Here is a 17,766-nt window from a genome sequence, read left to right on the forward strand (position 1 = left end):
TATCTTCTTCTTTTAATGCAAGGATTTTTTTTTTTTTTTTAGTTTTCTCTTTCTTATTTATTTTTATTTTTCCTTTTCTTTTTGTAGGTTTGAATGGAAAAGGGAGTTGGGATTCATTTGTTTTGTCAGGATTTTTTTTATGCATCTGTCTGTCTATTTACTTATTTTACTTTCTCTTTTTTTCACTATTTTTCACTACTGTTTTTTTTATTTACTTATTTTCGTGGGATGAAATTCTATTACAAGTGGCTTTGATTTTATATATTTGGCCTCAATATATATATATATTTTTTTTACAGTGACTTTTTTTCAGTTTTCACTGTTTTATTTTTTCTCGTCTTTTTTCTATGACTTAAATATAATAAAATCTTTTGGATTCGGTATATTTACAAACTCGCAGCTTTTTTCTCCGTTTATTACTTTTCGTTTATTTTTTGGAATTAGTAAAAAAAAATGTTGCTTATGTACACTGTGTATTCTCGGCACTCTTTTCTCCTCTCCGTCTCTTTGCTCATCTTTCGTAGGACTGAGAAAAGATAAGTAATTAGATTCATTATACTTATCAATTCTCGCTATTTTTTCTGCTTTTTCTTCATTTTTATTTGTTGTGTATTGGGTAAAGAAAAATTTGATTCATTATGCTTATGTTTTGTTTTGTTTTGTTTTCATCCCTTCGTCTCTTTATCTTAATTTAAGGGATCGAATGAAGAGGTGTTGGATTCGGTGTATTGATCCAATCTTACTGTCTTGTCTCTGCTGCCTGTCTCTATCAAACGTCCCTGGGGTTGAGTAAAGGAAAGAAAGTTAAATTCATTATACTTGTCAACCCTCGCTTCTTTTTTTCTTCCTCTTAGCGGGACTGAGTAAAGGTGAAAAACATTGGAATCGGCATGTTTGTCCCTCACCCTCAACTTCACCGGCACCTTTCATTCTGCCACCGACGCCCTTACTCACGCCCTTCACCGCCCATTTCCTGTCTCTCTATCTCTCACTCTCCCTCCCTCTCCCGCTCCCTCGCTCCTAAGAAAAAAGAAAAGTGAGAAAAAGAAAAAAACTAACCCCGCCCCCCCCCCCCCCAAAAGAGTGTATTTAAAACTGTTAGCTTTTGAGAACACGAACACACGCCTTCTGGTATCGACATGTGGCTCTTGTCTCGGTGATATAATGAACGAATTGGCAACTAACTCCGCCCAACCTCTTTCCATTTCAAAATTTTTCCCCTCTCTCTCTCTCTCTCTCTCTCTCTCTCTATCTCTCTCTCTCTCTCTCTCTCTCCTCTCTCTCTCTCTCTCTCTCTCTGTTTTTCATCCTTTTCATCCTTTTTCATTACTTTCTTTTGCCATTTTGTGATGCAACGTGGTGGGATCTTTTTCCATAGCAGTCTTTTTTTATTTCTTTTTCTATTTTTTCGCTCGTTCTTTCTCTTTTTTCTTCCTTTTTTATACCGGCAAACGTTGGAGTGACGAGGAATTTGAAGTGAAAAATGTTTTAATAAATGTTTGGTGATATGTGGCCTTGTGTGTTGTGTGTGCGTGTGTGTGTGTAGCGTGTGGCGGGGTACGGTACTGTATGTATGGAGAAGGGATGATTGTGAATGGGTGTATGTATGTTAAAAGTATTCTGTCCTAGTATCCTTGGCTTGTGGTGAATCGATGTATCTTGTCCTTATGTTATTTATGATATAGTACGTGGATTTAGCCTGTATGAGGATTATGTGGTCAATAACTTACTAACTTAACTAATTGCTTAACTTTCTTATGGTTTGATGCTATACAACCACAAATATTAAAGCACCGCGTGAGTTATACCAAAAGGAATTAGTTTTTAGTAGTAGATCTTTGAAATTTCGCAAAGTAAATCCGTGGTATAAAAAAAAAGAAAAATTTGTTCAGTTATCCATTTCTGCTTCATGGTAGAACTGAAGAATTCGTGATTTCCTCGAAGCCGTAGTTCGTGACGTGGCTCTTCGTTGAAATATATACATGAGGAAAAGGATAAGAGAGAGAGAAAAAAAAGAAAACGAACGAGACACATGTGGAAAGGAAAATTTCGGAAGGCATAAGAATATGAAGCGGAGGGACAAGACAAGGAAGATGAAAAGGGAATGAAATTTACTGAAGGTGAAAAAAGATGTATGTAAGAAGAATAAAAGAATAAAATGAAAAAAAAGGAAGAAAGAGGAGGAAATATCATTAACAGATGGAAGGAGGAGGAGGAGGAGAAAGAAAAAAAGGAACAAGAACAAGAAAAACAATGAGTAGCTGAAGAATAAATGGTGGAAGAACAACAACAACAGCAACAACAACAACAACAACAACAACAACAACAACAACAACAACAACAACAACAAAAGAAGAAAAAGACGAACAAGAAAAAAAGACGAAGAAGAAGAAAAAAAGAAAAGAAGAAAAGAAGAAGAGCGAAAGGAGGAGGAGTTTCCAAGAGCCGTCACTTAGCTGTCACCACACCACCGCCGCCACCACCACCGCCACCACCAGTCTGCCACACCACCGCCTTCAACATGTTAATTTTATGAAGGCTGTCATTGGCACGTGTGATTCCCTCCTGCCAGAGTCCTTGTTTAAGTCAGCAGGAGACGAGCGAACCCACAGCCATGTCTCCTCCTGCCCCAAGTTCTCCGGGTACGAATCCTGAAGCTCTTCCTGAAAAAAGAGAGAGAGAGAGAGAGAGAGAGAGAGGAGAGAGAGAGAGAGAGAGAGAGAGAGAGAGAGAGAGAGAGAGAGAGAGAGAGAGAGAGAGAGAGAGAAAAGAAAAGAAGGGAAAAAAGTGGTATGTGAAAAAAAAAAATATATATATATATATATATATATATATATATATATATATATATATATATATATATATATATATATATACGAGTATATTGATTTATAAGAAGAAATGGTAAATTGTGTAGTTTATCTAAGCTGAGGTTGCTGATTTAATTTTATTTATTTATTTTATTTTATTTTATTTTTATTTATTCATTTTCTTAAATCTAAACTTATGTGTATTTATTTTCATATTTTTTTTGTGTAACGGGACTTATCCATGAAAAAGGTGTGATTTTTATTTTATTTATTTTTTTAGAATTAACTTTCAGCTGCAACTCATTTATTGTATTCATTATATTCAAACTTATTTAACCTCAGTTCTTTTTACTATTATTTTTTTATTCATTTATTATATTTTTATTATTATTTATTTATTTATTTATTTATTTTATTTATTTTTTTATACTCGTTCATATGCAGTGGATAACACTTGACGTTTTATCATTTTTATAAGATATAGAGCAAATTTTAACAGTTCGCTTGTAAGAAGTCTAAGTTTCGCCATTAAATGCTCATTGATATTTTGTAAATGTTTACTACTAGACCCGCGTTGCCTCGTGAAGTGCTGCACGTTGCCGGTAACCTTCAATATAACACAAATTTTGAACATTTCACAGATTTTCACTACGGTTATCATTCCTCGTTGGACAGTGGTAATTTTATCCCTCTTTTTAATGTACGAGGAGCGCTGGCAAAGGGGAAAAAAAAAGAAAGGAAGGGAAGAAGGAAGATGCCAGTCCCTACAGAAGACATTCCTAAAGCAAATCCAATATTATACAAAGTGTCTTGAAAATTGCCTCATTGCTGCGAAAACCTGAACTAGGCAGACATACAAGAAGACAGGCAGACAGATAAACAGACTAACTCTTCTAGTGATATAGTTATACATTCAGTCTTTGCAGTACTCGCTTCTTACTCCCATGACTCATAACTCCCATACTAAGAAAGGAAAAGGAAGAGAAGAGAAAATACATAAAGATATTGTACGTAACGCACTGACGACGGCATACATAATGAAAATGAAAATATATACGTTCTCTTTTCCTTTTTTTCCTTTTTTTTTTTTGGCGGCAGTGAGCGATACATTATACTTACAAAATGCATATCAATGTCAAGAAATATTTATGCAGAGAAGAGAGAGAGAGAGAGAGAGAGAGAGAGAGAGAGAGAGAGAGAGAGAGAGAGAGGAGAGAGAGAGAGAGAGAGAGAGAGAGAGAGAGAGAGTCAGTTTTCTTATACCAACGAGGAAAAACATTAACTTATCTCGCAATAAGTGTCCCTAATGCTTCAACTACGTATGTAAAGCAGGACTGAATGCCCCCTGCAAGCCACAAACCGGTTACAGCTGCGGTTGATGCGTAGATTATATGGTGTTTGATCCTCTTCTTGTCTCAAATGGCAAAGATCATGAGAAGATTCTTATTAGATAGGTTTTTCTTTTCCTGCTACTTATCTGTCTATCAGGCTGTTTATTTTGGTTTATTTTACTTATTTTTTCTTTTATTTTTTTTTCGTTTTTCCTTTTTAGTTTTGGTTTTATTGAAAGTTTTGGTTCTTCATATGTTTTCTATTTTTTTTTTTTTTTGTTTGACATTATCTTTGCTTCTTTTATTTTGAACTCGTTGCCTTATTTTCTTATTCCTCTCTGCCAAAATTACTACTCTTGATCTTTAATATCATTAGTTTTATTCAGCATTTAAGATTTTTTTTCAGACACCTGTTCCTTCATTTTGTATATATATATTTTTTTTCAACTATCTCCTTATTTTCGCTTTTCATGCTGCAAACCTTTCACTTTCCTTGTATTTTTTCTTTCCATCTTATTCTGATTACCTTGCACCTCCTCCTCCTCCTCCTCCTCCTCCTCCTTGTGGTCAATGTTTCCCTTCGTCGCTCACCATCTTATCATGTTCCTCTTACGTTTACTTTTCCTCCTTCTCCTCCTCTTCCTCCTCCTTCTCCTCTTCATCCCTCTCGGTGCCCTTTGGTAATAACATAAACATTAAGAAGGAAAGGCCAAACATGTAATTCTTCATCTTCGTCTTCCTTATCCTGTTCCTGTTAACATTTACCCCTCTTTCTCCACCTCCTGAACCTCCTCCCCCTCCTCCTCCTCCTGGTCCCCCTTGTCCTCTCTGGCCCTCGGTAATAACATGAGCATTAATGTCAAACAGAAGCAAAGAGCAGACTTGTAATGCTATTCCTCGCCCAAAAACAACACGGGGCTGGGGCAGAACCTCCCGGGGGATTTGCAAGACGCAGGAAGCAATTTCGAATAGAATCGTATATCGCCCCCTTGATAACCCCTTGCGTGTGGTAGATTAAGGATGTGAGACGAGGAGTTACATCATGAGGGAGTCAGGAGTCAACCAAAGGCAGAGCGAGGCAGAGAGGAGTAGAGAAGAGTGCCTCAATAATCATAACACAGCCGACGGTAAACACAGCGCACGGAGAGTTATGAAGCCAGGCACCCCCATCATTACCTGAACTAAAACGCCTTGCCAATCACCGCGTGGTTTCCAGACTTCGACCTCAGGGTACCAGGGGCTTCCTTTAGCTTCCCTCTGGTACCCTCTTGTTCCCTCTGGTGCCCTCTGTTGAGATTTACGACCGCCTTCCAAGATGAGACAAAGATGAGGCGAAGATGAGACTTGTAGGATTAGATACGTGGTAGTTGGATGGATGCTTCTTATATGCTCCGTGGCTCAAGGCGTGTTCCAGTTTTCTTATGCTCCCCAGTTCGAGTCTCGGTGTTAATGAAGATTGTGGTGATAATGTTGTGAGGAATGGGGTTGTAATTATGTTTTCTTTTTTGTTTTTTGTGTGTGTTTTTGTTGTTGGGGTAATAATAAGAGTTGTGCCAATCTGATAGTCTTTATAATGTGGTGGGATTATATAGTCTCTGCGGAGAGTAATGTCCTGGGTAGGTAAAGAATGTTTCATATTGTCTTGGGGTGGTATTCTCTCTCTCTCTCTCTCTCTCTCTCTCTCTCTCTCTCTCTCTCTCTCTCTCTCTCTCTCTCTCTCTCTCTCTCTCTCTCTCTTATACTTCATGACAGAGTAGAGAATAAAAAAAATAGTTAACAAAAATCACCACTTTTATCACCACTACCACTACTGCCACCACCACCACCACCACCACCCAGTTAATGGCCACCACAACGATCACTCCGAACATTCTGCCACACCAGCCAAAAATCACACATCATTCTGCTGCGTGTCAAAACAGCGAAAAAAAAAATAATCATGATAATAAAAGAGAGAGAGAGAGAGAGAGAGAGAGAGAGAGAGAGAGAGAGAGAGAGAGAGAGAGAGAGAGAGAGAGAGAGAGAACAAATAATACAACCCCCATCACCTCCCCCACCCCCCACCCCCTTAATCCCCCCAGACTGTGATTCCCATCCTTCAGGAGTCAATAATTGAGGCTTAGGACATCTCTCCCTCGCCCCCCCCCCCCTTCGCCGTCCCCCAGAGGGCATTAGGGAGCGGGTTTCCAGTTCAGGGATGGGATCTACGTTGGGGTGTGAGGGATTGGACCTGCGCCGCCCCTCGCCGCCCCCAATACCGCTGGCTCATGGCGGAATGTAAAAATCCTCATCGTCGTTGTTTTAAAGTGATGTAAAATGTGTGTTTATTGGAGTGAGTGTTGGTGTGAAGTGGTTTGGTATAAGTGGTGATGCGTGGTGTGGTGTGGCTGAGTGGAGTGGGGAAGGTGAAGGTGGTGGTGTGGTTGAGTGGAGTGTGAATGTGATGAGTGGTGTGGTTTGGTAATGTGGTAGTGTGGTTTGGTAGTGCAGTGGTGGAGTGGTATTTTGGTGGTCTGGTGGAGGGTTAAGTGCTTATATGGTGGAGTGGTGGAGTAATGGGGAACTGGTGGAGTTTGTAAATGGTGGAATGGTGGGGTGATAATTGCTTGGTGACAATGATGAGTGTTTTGAATGGTAGTGACTTAGTGAGTAAATGGTGGATTACTGAGTGATTTAATAGTGGAGGGGTAGAGAAGTGGAGTGATAAGTGGAGGAGTGAGAGTGTTTAAATATTGGAATGGTGAATTGTGCATATAAAACTAAATCCTCGTTAATATAATACAGATAAAAAAATTAAGGATAAAATTTTCTTGCTTGCTTTAAATTTCTCTTGATTTTTTTTTAACTTTTTAAGGTACAAAGGAAAGCTTATTTATTATTGTTGCCCTTTGCATATTTGTGTTTTTTTTCTTGTTTTATGATAAACAAATTAGGTATCGATAAAAAAGTAATATATATCTATATCTACATCTATATCTATATCTATCTATTTATCTATCTATCTATCTATCTATCTATCTATCTATCTATCTATCTATCTATCTGAGCACACACACACACACACACACACACACACACACACACACACACACACACACACACACACACACACACACACACACACACCAAGAAAATTTATCTTCATTTATTTATCTGAAAATTTATACAAGAGAAGAAAAATGCAAACACGAAAACTAGGAAAAGAAATATGGTGGTGAGGAAGACAGTAAATAGCAGGAGAAGGAGGTGGAGGAAGAAGGAGATGGAGAAGAAGAAGAAGAAGAAAGAAAACATAAGGAACAGAAAGAGGAGAAAAGTGAGATGGAAGAGAAGGAAGAACGAGATGTAGCACAAAAAGAGGAAGAGAGAAAAAAGATAAATACTCATACAAGGTGGAAGTGGAGGAGGAGGAGGTGGAAGAGGAGAGATAGGAGGAAGGCAAAGGCAAAACCACTAATACCACCACCACCACCACCACCACCAGACACGAGGCATACATAAATCACAACTCCTCCGCCGCTCTGAAATCTGGCTGACGTCTGCTGAGGGACGACGCACACCCGTTTAAATTCCACGCCAAATCGCCTCGTAATTACAATTTAAATTACATCAATCACACATTATGTAAAATTCCCTCTTCCTTATCTTATTAGTATTCACCGTCTCACCCCCCAGCCCTCCTCCTCCACCTCTCCTTCTTCTCCCTCCTTCCCCTCCTCCTCCTCCTCCTCCTCCCAAGTTCCTTTATTTTCAAATTTTACCTCTTCCCCATTCAAGTCAAAATTACAGGAGTCATTATGGAGGAGAACGTCACGCGTGATGTTCTGATGCAAATATGATGTCAAGACCCAACTGAGGAGCGGATGACGGAGGAGGAGGAAGAGGAGGAGGTAGTAGTGGAGAAGGACGAGTTACTATGAATCTAAAGCCATGTCGGTTGTAAGAATACGCTTCGATATAAGGTTCGAATGTCATTTATTATTATTATTAGGAGGAAGTAGTGGAGAAGGACGAGTTATTGTGAATTTAAAGCCATGTCGGTTGTAAGAAAACACTTCAATTTCAGATCCAATTGTCTTTTATTTATTATGCAAGTCTAGTCTAGGGCAACAAAAGACTTAAAAAAAAAAAAAAAAGATCCATTGAAAGTACCAATCTCCAAAGAGTGTAGTCAAAGGGGTCTGTGATTCTCATGTTTTATTTGCATTGAATTTCTGTGTTTTCTGCGAATGTGTGCTCCGGTAGGGTGGGTAACACTGCTCCCCCTGTCAGCGAACTTTCTTATGAGTTTTGTGGTTGTATATCCATCGCGGACGGCAAATTTCTGAACTAGTGGACGATGGGTGATTAAAGGGAGCGTCTCGTCTGTGATTCTGAACTAGTTTCATACGAGGAGCACCAATTATTTTTTTATCTCACTTTTTTGGGAGGAGCAGTTTGAGTGTCTTTTTTTTTCGCTCTCATTTTTGTGTCCTTGGCCAGTCTCCTTGACATAAAAGAAGTAAAATAAAAAAATAAGAAAAAGAAAAAAGAAACATTAATTGAATGGAAAAAAAAAGAAGCATTGCATGTACACTAGCCAATCTTCACAGCTCCCAACACAAGTAAGGGATGTAATGGTTTCCAAAAAAGAGGCATTAATATTTGGCATCACACGACTAAGCATTGCATACAGCCATGGCAGCACACCTCTAACAATCCTTTCGAGCTCCATGGTTTCAAATTTATAAGTTCCATGGGTTTCATGTTCATATATCGCTTATTTCATGTGTTCCTGACGTGTAGCAATGCCATGTCTCAAGTATAATATTTACTCTTCATGTAAACTCTTATATGACTCGTGCATATTGTCCTTAGTCAGATCTACGCGTATTATCGTTTTTTTTTTTTTTTCATGTAAACTCTTATATGACTCGCGTATAGTGTGCTTGATTAGATCTGCGTAATATACAATGAAGATTCCTCACGAGTTTCAAGGAGGCCGAGGGTTACGTGAGGCATCCCTTAGAGAGGCGTTCACTGGCCTGCTAACGTCAACGCGAGATGAAGAATAGCCCTGGCGTAAGACGAGGAATCTCAGTGAGGTTTAATGACACCAAGGAATGAAGAAATAAAAAATAAAAGGGCAATAGCAGCGAGACAAACTTAAGACGACACCGAAACACAAGAAGCAAAGCAACACCTCAAAAGAATAAAATAAAAAGGCAGTCACGAGGGCATGACGTCAGTGGTTTTATAATAAGACACTCGTGCATGACCAACAATAGCGTGCGCCTTTTTGTCTCTACGCAAACCCTTGACCTGGATATATTTGTGAGGCAAGGAAGGAGAGGTGACGTCGCGGTGAGACAAGAGGACAAGAATTACCAGTGACATCACGGCGCAGACCCATTAGAGAAGTGAGCAGCCCCCGGTAACTTGATGGAAGCCGCGTGTTGGCCGGCCGTGGGCTAATAGATTAATGGGTCGCGCCAGGTAAGGGGAGGCAAGCACGGCCGCCAGGTAATTGCTCATGCACCAGGTAAGGAAGTGAGGGCCAGGCGCACTGCATGACGTCAGAATATCAATGAGTGCTGGAGGAAGAATCAACATGCAAGGAAGGAAAGAAGGAAAAGGGAGAGAAATTATTATCATGTCGAGGTCGTGATGTGGGAGGTTTTTACTTCCTTGTGGCAGAACTAAAAGCTGCAAACTAGAATTATCAGCATTGGTTGTGGAAATAATTTTGCTCACGAGACTTCCACAACTTGTATATCGATTTTTCAACTTAATCTGAGGAGATATTGATGGAGTTGATAGTGAACAGAATATAAATAAAAATCACGTGCAGCCTTAACCTCTTTTTCCTCCTCCTCCTTCTCCTCCTCCTCCTCCTCCTCCTCCTCCTCCTCCTCCTCCTCCTACACGCAGCACACCTCCTCAATTACCTCCATCTTACCCCTGTCACCTGCTGCCTTAATTATTCCCTCTGTAAGGTCCTTCTCCCTTTACACCTTTCCCTGTGGACACTTTATTTCCACCTTTTCTTCGCACACCTTTCTATATTGACCCTTGACTCTCTTTCTCTCTCTCTCTCTCTCTCTCTCTCTCTCTCTCTCTCTCTCTCTCTCTCTCTCTCACAAAAAGATAATAAGGGTGCAATTGCAATTCTCGTTAATCGAAATTTGTCTTTATTGATCACGCCAAAGAAAAGTTTCATTTCGTATTTACTGCTGAATAATGGTCCTTCCTCTCCCTCTCCTCTCACCTGCTTAATGAGCGCACCTGGTGGAGCGTGATCACCTGTGCGCCGGATGCCAATTGGTGTTAATTAGTATTCCTCAAAAGGGCATTTAATTATTATCGCTGGTCACCTGTGCACGATTTTGTGTCGTTGGTTTGCATCACTACTTCATTTTCTTCTTGTTCGTTTTCATTATAGATCGTTGAGGGTTTATTCTCTCTCTCTCTCTCTCTCTCTCTCTCTCTCTCTCTCTCTCTCTCTCTCTCTCTCTCTCTCTCTCTCTCTCTCTCTTTCTCTATGTTACGGTCGGGTTATTGAATTGCATTGAACATCTGCTGGAATGGAAGGGTTAAAAGTGTGTTAAAAGTGTGTTAAATGTCTCGGTGCTGCAGTGTACGGTGTAAAAGTGTTGAGGTTAAATTAGATTGTTAATGACAAATTTTTTTTTTTTTTTTCATTCTTCATTTATGGACTTTTGTGGCTCAACTCTAGTTTCCCATTTCCTTTTAAGATTCGTATTTCTCCTATGTATTCTCATTTTCCTATATACTAACCTCTGTCCAACCTACCTGTCCTCTACCCGTCTTTCCACGTCTCTGTCATTATAGTTTACGTATCTCACTCTCAGGCCACTCCACGTGTCCTCACTTCATATTTTCACACCTATTCTCCAACATCTCTCTCTCTCTCACTCTTTTTTTTTTACCTGCCTCACCCTCACCTCTCACCCCGTCCCCTCACACCTGTTCTCAAATTTGCACCTATTCCTCACGCCTGTTCTCCTCCACCTGACACCTTCAACTGGCTGCACCTGTCCTCACCCCATCCCTTCGTACCTGTCCTTGCCGCCCGCAATGTGCCAGCGTCCGTACCTGTGCTTGTTAAGACAGCCACGTGGCTCAGCTCACGGTGCGCTGGAGCAAAGATTAAAAGAGAGAGATGAGGAGAAAGAGAAAGAGAGCTGGGAAAGAAAGAGAGAGAGGGAAGAAAGGAAAAAAATGAGGGAAGTAATTAACTCTTCTTTATTCGCTTTAGCCACGACCCTCGCCACCTGGTAGCTGTTAAGCAGTAATTAGCAGCGGCATGAAGCATAATTATTAATAATGCCCATCCCATCCCCTGTTAATTGGAAACTCGGGGACTGAAATGCAGGACATGATTGTGACCAGCCACAGCGCACCTCTGATTATTACGAACATTTGCACCGCCCCAGGCCTCATTTTGTTGTATTTATCTCAATAATTGAAATATAATTACAAGGTTCTCCCTAAGTGCATTTGGTACAGACAATAATTAGGCATAAATTTCCTACCTGTGTAATTATACCTGGGCTGAGGCTGGACCCGGCGAGGTGTGAAGCTCTTAGCCAGGTCAGGTCACGGCGTCTCTACCTGCCTGCCTGCTTGCTTTCCTTCCTTCCTTCCTTCCTTCCTTCCTTCCTTCCTTCCTTCCTTCCTTCCTTCCTTCCTTCCTGCTCTTGTTCATCCCAGTTCCCTCGTCACTCATGTCCAGGAATACTTATGTGTGTCTATGTCAAACCCATCTCCGAATCATTCATCTTTACTCATCCACAGCTCATTCATCTTCAGGTCCTTTATTTTTCACTCACCTCATCTCCAGGAAATTCTCAGTCATCTCCAGGGTGCTCATCTCCACTCATCTCCAGATTATTGATGTCCAGGCTGGTTCATCTTCGCATCGTTCACTGATCTCCACTCATCTCCCGGAAATTCCTCTGCAAGTCAGCAATTTCCTAGATTTATTCATTTCCACAATAGTCATCTTGTAAATTTATTCTTTTCTTGTCTTTTCTTTTTATTTATCAGTCTCTCTTCTGGTTACGTGTTTATCACATCTTTATTGGTCCATTTACTTATACATTCAACATATTTCCAGGAGGCAATACACAGCAGCTGACCATACACACCTGGCGACTGTCTAACTGTCTGTCTCAATCATGTCACCTGTTAATCAAGGTACATTTATAGTCCAGTATTCTTGCAACAACACATCTGTATCAGTAGTGGATGTTTACATATCTATAAATTTATTGTCGTATTCCTGGTATATAACGATGACTTCTCTATGTAAATGTGTTGGTTTATGTTCTTTTATTCAAATTATCAGCTACTCAAAGAAAATACTTACTAATATTCTCGATGCAAATATTTATAAATCTCTCTCACTTTCTTCTTTTATAATAATTTCTTTCCACATTTCCATTTACATATATATCTATTTACTCTCAACGTTTTATTCACTGCATCAGTCAAAAAAAAAAAAAATACTAATATTCTCGATACAAATATTTATAAATTCCCCACTCTCTTCTTGATCTATAAAGGTAATTTTATTTCATACATGCAATGCTTTATATTCCACGTCTTATTCACCGTATTAGTCAAAGAAAAACGCCTCGTTATGCCCCAGATACAAGACCATAAATAATAAAGAATCCTGCAGATATTTTGATGAATGTTACTGCCTCGTGTCAAATGGCAAACAATACAACTTGGAATTAATAGTAACATATGCTTTTTTTCCACATATATACTGCGGTAATCAGGGAGTCTTAGAGGCAATTTGGGGCAGGATGGGTCAGGATCACGCGAGAGGAATTTTCTTATGACGATTTAGCTTAATTTAATGGCGACGGTTGATTAAAATTTGTAAGGGAAATTTTGTTTATTGTTATGAGAGAGAGAGAGAGAGAGAGAGAGAGAGAGAGAGAGAGAGAGAGAGAGAGAGAGAGAGAGAGAGAGAAGGGTTTGTTTATCATGAATATATGTACCGTATACTGCCATATTTGAAAGGTATAACGTAATCTATTGATGACTTTTCAAGAGACAGAAATCCAATTAGTCCATTTCTATTGATTACTTGCCCACACGTGCCATTTGCAAAGTATAGTGACTTCCTACTACGAGATTAGTCTGTTTGGCCAGTACCGAAAGACAGGAAACTCATGCCGGAGGAGCTAAAGAGTAAAGAAGTGCTTCCGTCATTTATATTTTTGCATCATACATTAGCGGTATGACTGTCAGGGTGTACCGACTTCATAATACAGGATTGTTCTACTTGCCCGTCGTGGAGAGACAGGAAACTCATTGCGTAGGAAGTGAAGAGTAAATAGGAATTCCCTTCATTTACATTTTTACATTGAACATCTGCGTTGCCGTTTCAATGCGATAAAAGATAAATCACAACACTAAAAGCAATGTATGGAGTCTTTATGAGGATCTACAATAAAGAAAAGAATAAAGGAATAGATTTTGCAATTTTTATCCAGTACAGTGTTTGGAAGTGGCTGTGGAACAAGAAAAGATGTCTCAGAGTGGTTAGTGATTAAAGAAGCACGAGGCAAATAGTAGTGAAAGGGTTAATTTAGCTGCACACGCAGCTAAATTTAGATTTAGATGTTATTCACCGCAAAAATACAAAGGCTAACAAAACATAGCTAGTAGAATTCAGGTTATGGTTCGTATAATATTTACAAGAACAACATTTACATTAATGGATGATTAATCAAAACAGAATATACAATAACAAAATATAACCAAAAGAAATGAATAGAAAATAAATGAATACATAAATGAGTAAAGTATTGAAATAAAAAATAACACACACACACACACACCAATTCCCACCAAAGCACCAAATGAGAATTAACATGTACACACACACACACACACACACACACACACACACACACACACACACACACACACATACATACACACACACACACACACACACACACACACACACACACACACACACATTTCCTACCAAAGCACCAAATGAAAACTAACATGTGTGGCACCAAGTAGCTTCACTTCCTGCCGTCCATTCCCATTACAGCCAATAAAGTGTTCGCCGTTGCTGAGAGACGAAAGTTACATCGTATTACTTTTGAATCCTGAACCATGCGTCTGGCAAACACAACATAATTTCATGCAGAATTGGCCAAGTGCCTTACCTGGTCCTTATTTAACCAAGTACTCTAGTAAGGAAGTTACCTGGAGGGCTCGATCTATTATGTATAACTTTTGCAAAATAGCAGATCATCTTCATTCGATAGAGTATAAAACTTCCCATGATTATCTAGAGGAAAATTTTATATAAGTACATGAGTAGATCACCTCGGTAAGTGCGCATGTCTACAACACCCAACCAACTCCCATTATTATGCTTCAGATCTTGACTCGCTGGGGTTCGACTCCCGCGGTTCACAAGTGTCCAGTGTTGACCGGGGAGAGTGAGAGGGCGCTGTGTTTACATGAAGTTCCTGCCTTCCGAGTGCCTTGCGTGGGATTCTGCTCCTACACCGTCCCATTAGACCCCCGTAGACCTTTGGAGAGCTGCCTGAAGGGATTAAGAACGAAGGAGGGACAGGAAGACGCCCCTGAGGAAGGTATGTGCGTGATATCAGCTGATTGTATGCGGCGGAGCGAGGCGATGACGTGTGTACCGCTATTACCTCGAGCAGCTAGACCCCCTTCTTATTTACTCTCACCACCTTGCCGTAAATCTTCCCCTCTACTCGTCCTCGACCTGCACCTCCGCCACCTACTTAACTTTTCTCTTTCTTATGTATCCTGCTGCGCATAACGTGCCGCTTAAGTAGCGCTTGTTCACGTTTTTCTCTCAGTGCGTCTTACAAATGCGGTGTTTTTTCGGTGTGTTCTCTCCGTATGCTGCGTTTTTTTGCTCTGTACCGCTAGAAGTCCTCGATTTCCTAAGTATAACGCAGGAATTATACTAAAACATTTGCTATAAATTGCGATTCGTGATGATACTAAGTAGTTTCCCGCGATATTCCGTCGGAGCGTCACTCATTTTCGTGGCCACAAGATCTAACTGGATTGTCAGCTCAGAGGAATGACAACAATACTACGTCGCCACTTCCCACCAGCTGGTTCTTTGACTCTCATCCGTGGAAATCTACGTGGGACTGAACTGCATTGCCTGAAAGGTTAGAATTGTGAACTTAAGTATCTTGGTGGTGGTGATATTAGTAATAATATTATAACTGTTGTTATTGGTGCTATGGATGTAAAGGAAGTAATAATAATAGTAATGATGATAAAATAATAATAATAATAGTAGTATTTATTATTTACTACTACTACTACTACTACTACTACTATTATTATTATTGTTATTATTATTATTATTATTATTATTATTATCATTATTATCATTATTATTATTATTATTATTATTATTATTATTATTATTATTATAGTGATGATAATTATAACGATAATAATAAGAAGAAACACGAATTATAAAACTTAGGGCGAGGCACCATATTCAGTTATTCAAAAAACATAAAAGCATTTTTCAAACCAAGCCGCACCATGCCATCTCTCAAGACCCTGGAACAACTGTTGCTCCCTTTCACCTTCAGTCACCATGAACACTCACCTTAACAATTAACAGGACGTTACTAATACTACCATTAAATCAAGGGATGGAAATCCAAACCAAGTGATAATATATAAAACAAAGCAAAGGAGCAAAATATGCGTAAACAAATAAATATCTAAATGAATCAATTTGTAAATAAGTTAGTAGATTTGTTAATAGATAAATGTATAGAATATTTATTGTGAATATCTACTATACGTGTTAAGAAAATTGAAAACCCACTAGGAAAATAAAATTTAAGTAACGCTCCCTTAAATCTAAAGTAGACAATTCCTAAAAAGGCTCTTAATACTTCCCTTCACATATTACATAATATAGACACACCTCCATCATAAAAATAACAATAATAAAATAGATAATAATATAACAAAATCACGTGTCCATCCTGACGTAATACTCCTCTTAGCAAATATATAGACAACACATTCACTATAAAAAAAAAATATATATATACATAATAAACTAAATAATAAAACCAAAGCGAGCGGCCCATCAGGACGTAATATCCTCTTTACCAATATTCCCTTTAGCATTTCCCATCATAAGAAAATAATCAAGCTAAAAATAATAAAAGTAAATCAGGGAAGCATCCTCACGTGGGGCGATGAAGCCATGGAGACTGAGTGAGGCGCTGTAATATAAACACACCGCGATGCATCAGGCTGGATGTCAGTGTTCGTCAGACGAGGAGGTTATTCCGCTAAGCTAAGCACCTGCAGGCTCTTCCTTAAGCATTGTAATCTGCCCTCACACTCTCCACTTTAGGCCTCACACTTTATATATGAACCGAGTGAGGGAGGAACTACTTAATGTCTGTCCAAGGCGCGGAGGAGAAGGGTTCGGGGGAGTAACATAACGCTCGGGAACACATGCTTGGGAAACTGATGAAGATATAAATTTCACGACAAAGAAAATATATTTTTCAACCGTATATTATGAGTTCGTAAGTATTTTAGGCAAAGCTGTGATCAGGAATATAGTTTTAGCAAGATATTTTACCGGCTAGTATTATCAGGCCCGGGCGTGTTTCAAAACGAGGAGATGAGCTTAACTGTAAATATTGAGCATTGAAAAATATGGCAGATAAACTAAAATCGCAGTCATATTTTTGGTAGTTAAATAAATAATAATCGCACGCTTTTCATAACCTCTTTGACAGCTGCCGCGCCGAGCCCAGCGTTACTGATACCACCTGGCGGGGAAAGCCTCGCCTCTCCCGCCTTCGCTGAGCCGCGCCAAGGGAACGTTTAGGCGGCCTTGTGCAGAAACGTTTGTGGGGCATGTGTGGGAGGAGTTTTGCTGTGAAGTGGGGTTTTAATTCATTTTTTTTATCGTTGTTGTTGTTGTTGTTTTATTTTATTTCATTATTATTATTATTATTATTATTATTATTATTATTATTATTATTATTATTATTATTATTATTATTAATTTTACTACTACTACTACTACTACTACTACCACTACTACTTCTACTACTACCACTACTACTACTACTACTACTACTACTACTACTACTACTGATACTACTACTACTACTACAACTACAACTACTACTACTACTACTACTACTACTACTACTACTACTACTACTACTACTACTACTACTACTACTACTACTACCACTACTACCGCTACTGCTATTACTGCTACTACTACTACTACTACTACTACTACTACTACTACTACTACTACTATTAGCACCACCACCACTATTACCACCACCACCACTACCACCACTACCACCACCATAACACCTAACACTATACCGCTCCTCCTTCTGCCATTTTAACTTAAATTTATATTGTTGGTGTTGAGTACTATAAAATTTTTGTTGCAAGGATGAGCCGCGAACAATTTGTTTAACGCGCTGGGTACAATGCAAGTATTTCTTTATTTTTCTCTTCTTTAAACCCCGTAATTTCCTCTCCAACCCAACACGCCTCTCTGAAAAAAAGGAAGAAAATAA

At 39.2% G+C, this 17,766-nt stretch overlaps 1 protein-coding gene across 1 annotated transcript in view; it reads left to right on the top strand.

The window, feature by feature from the left end:
• LOC135107964 (dachshund homolog 1-like) overlaps window positions 1–17,766 on the top strand; it is a 128,895-nt gene that overhangs the window by 5,679 nt on the left and 105,450 nt on the right. The window contains 1 exon segment of the mRNA XM_064018455.1: window positions 14,562–14,778. The gene's annotated coding sequence lies outside the window, so the exon portion shown is untranslated.

This window comes from Scylla paramamosain, chromosome 16 (assembly GCF_035594125.1).
Source record: "Scylla paramamosain isolate STU-SP2022 chromosome 16, ASM3559412v1, whole genome shotgun sequence".
NCBI classification, from domain to species: Eukaryota; Metazoa; Arthropoda; class Malacostraca; order Decapoda; family Portunidae; genus Scylla; species Scylla paramamosain.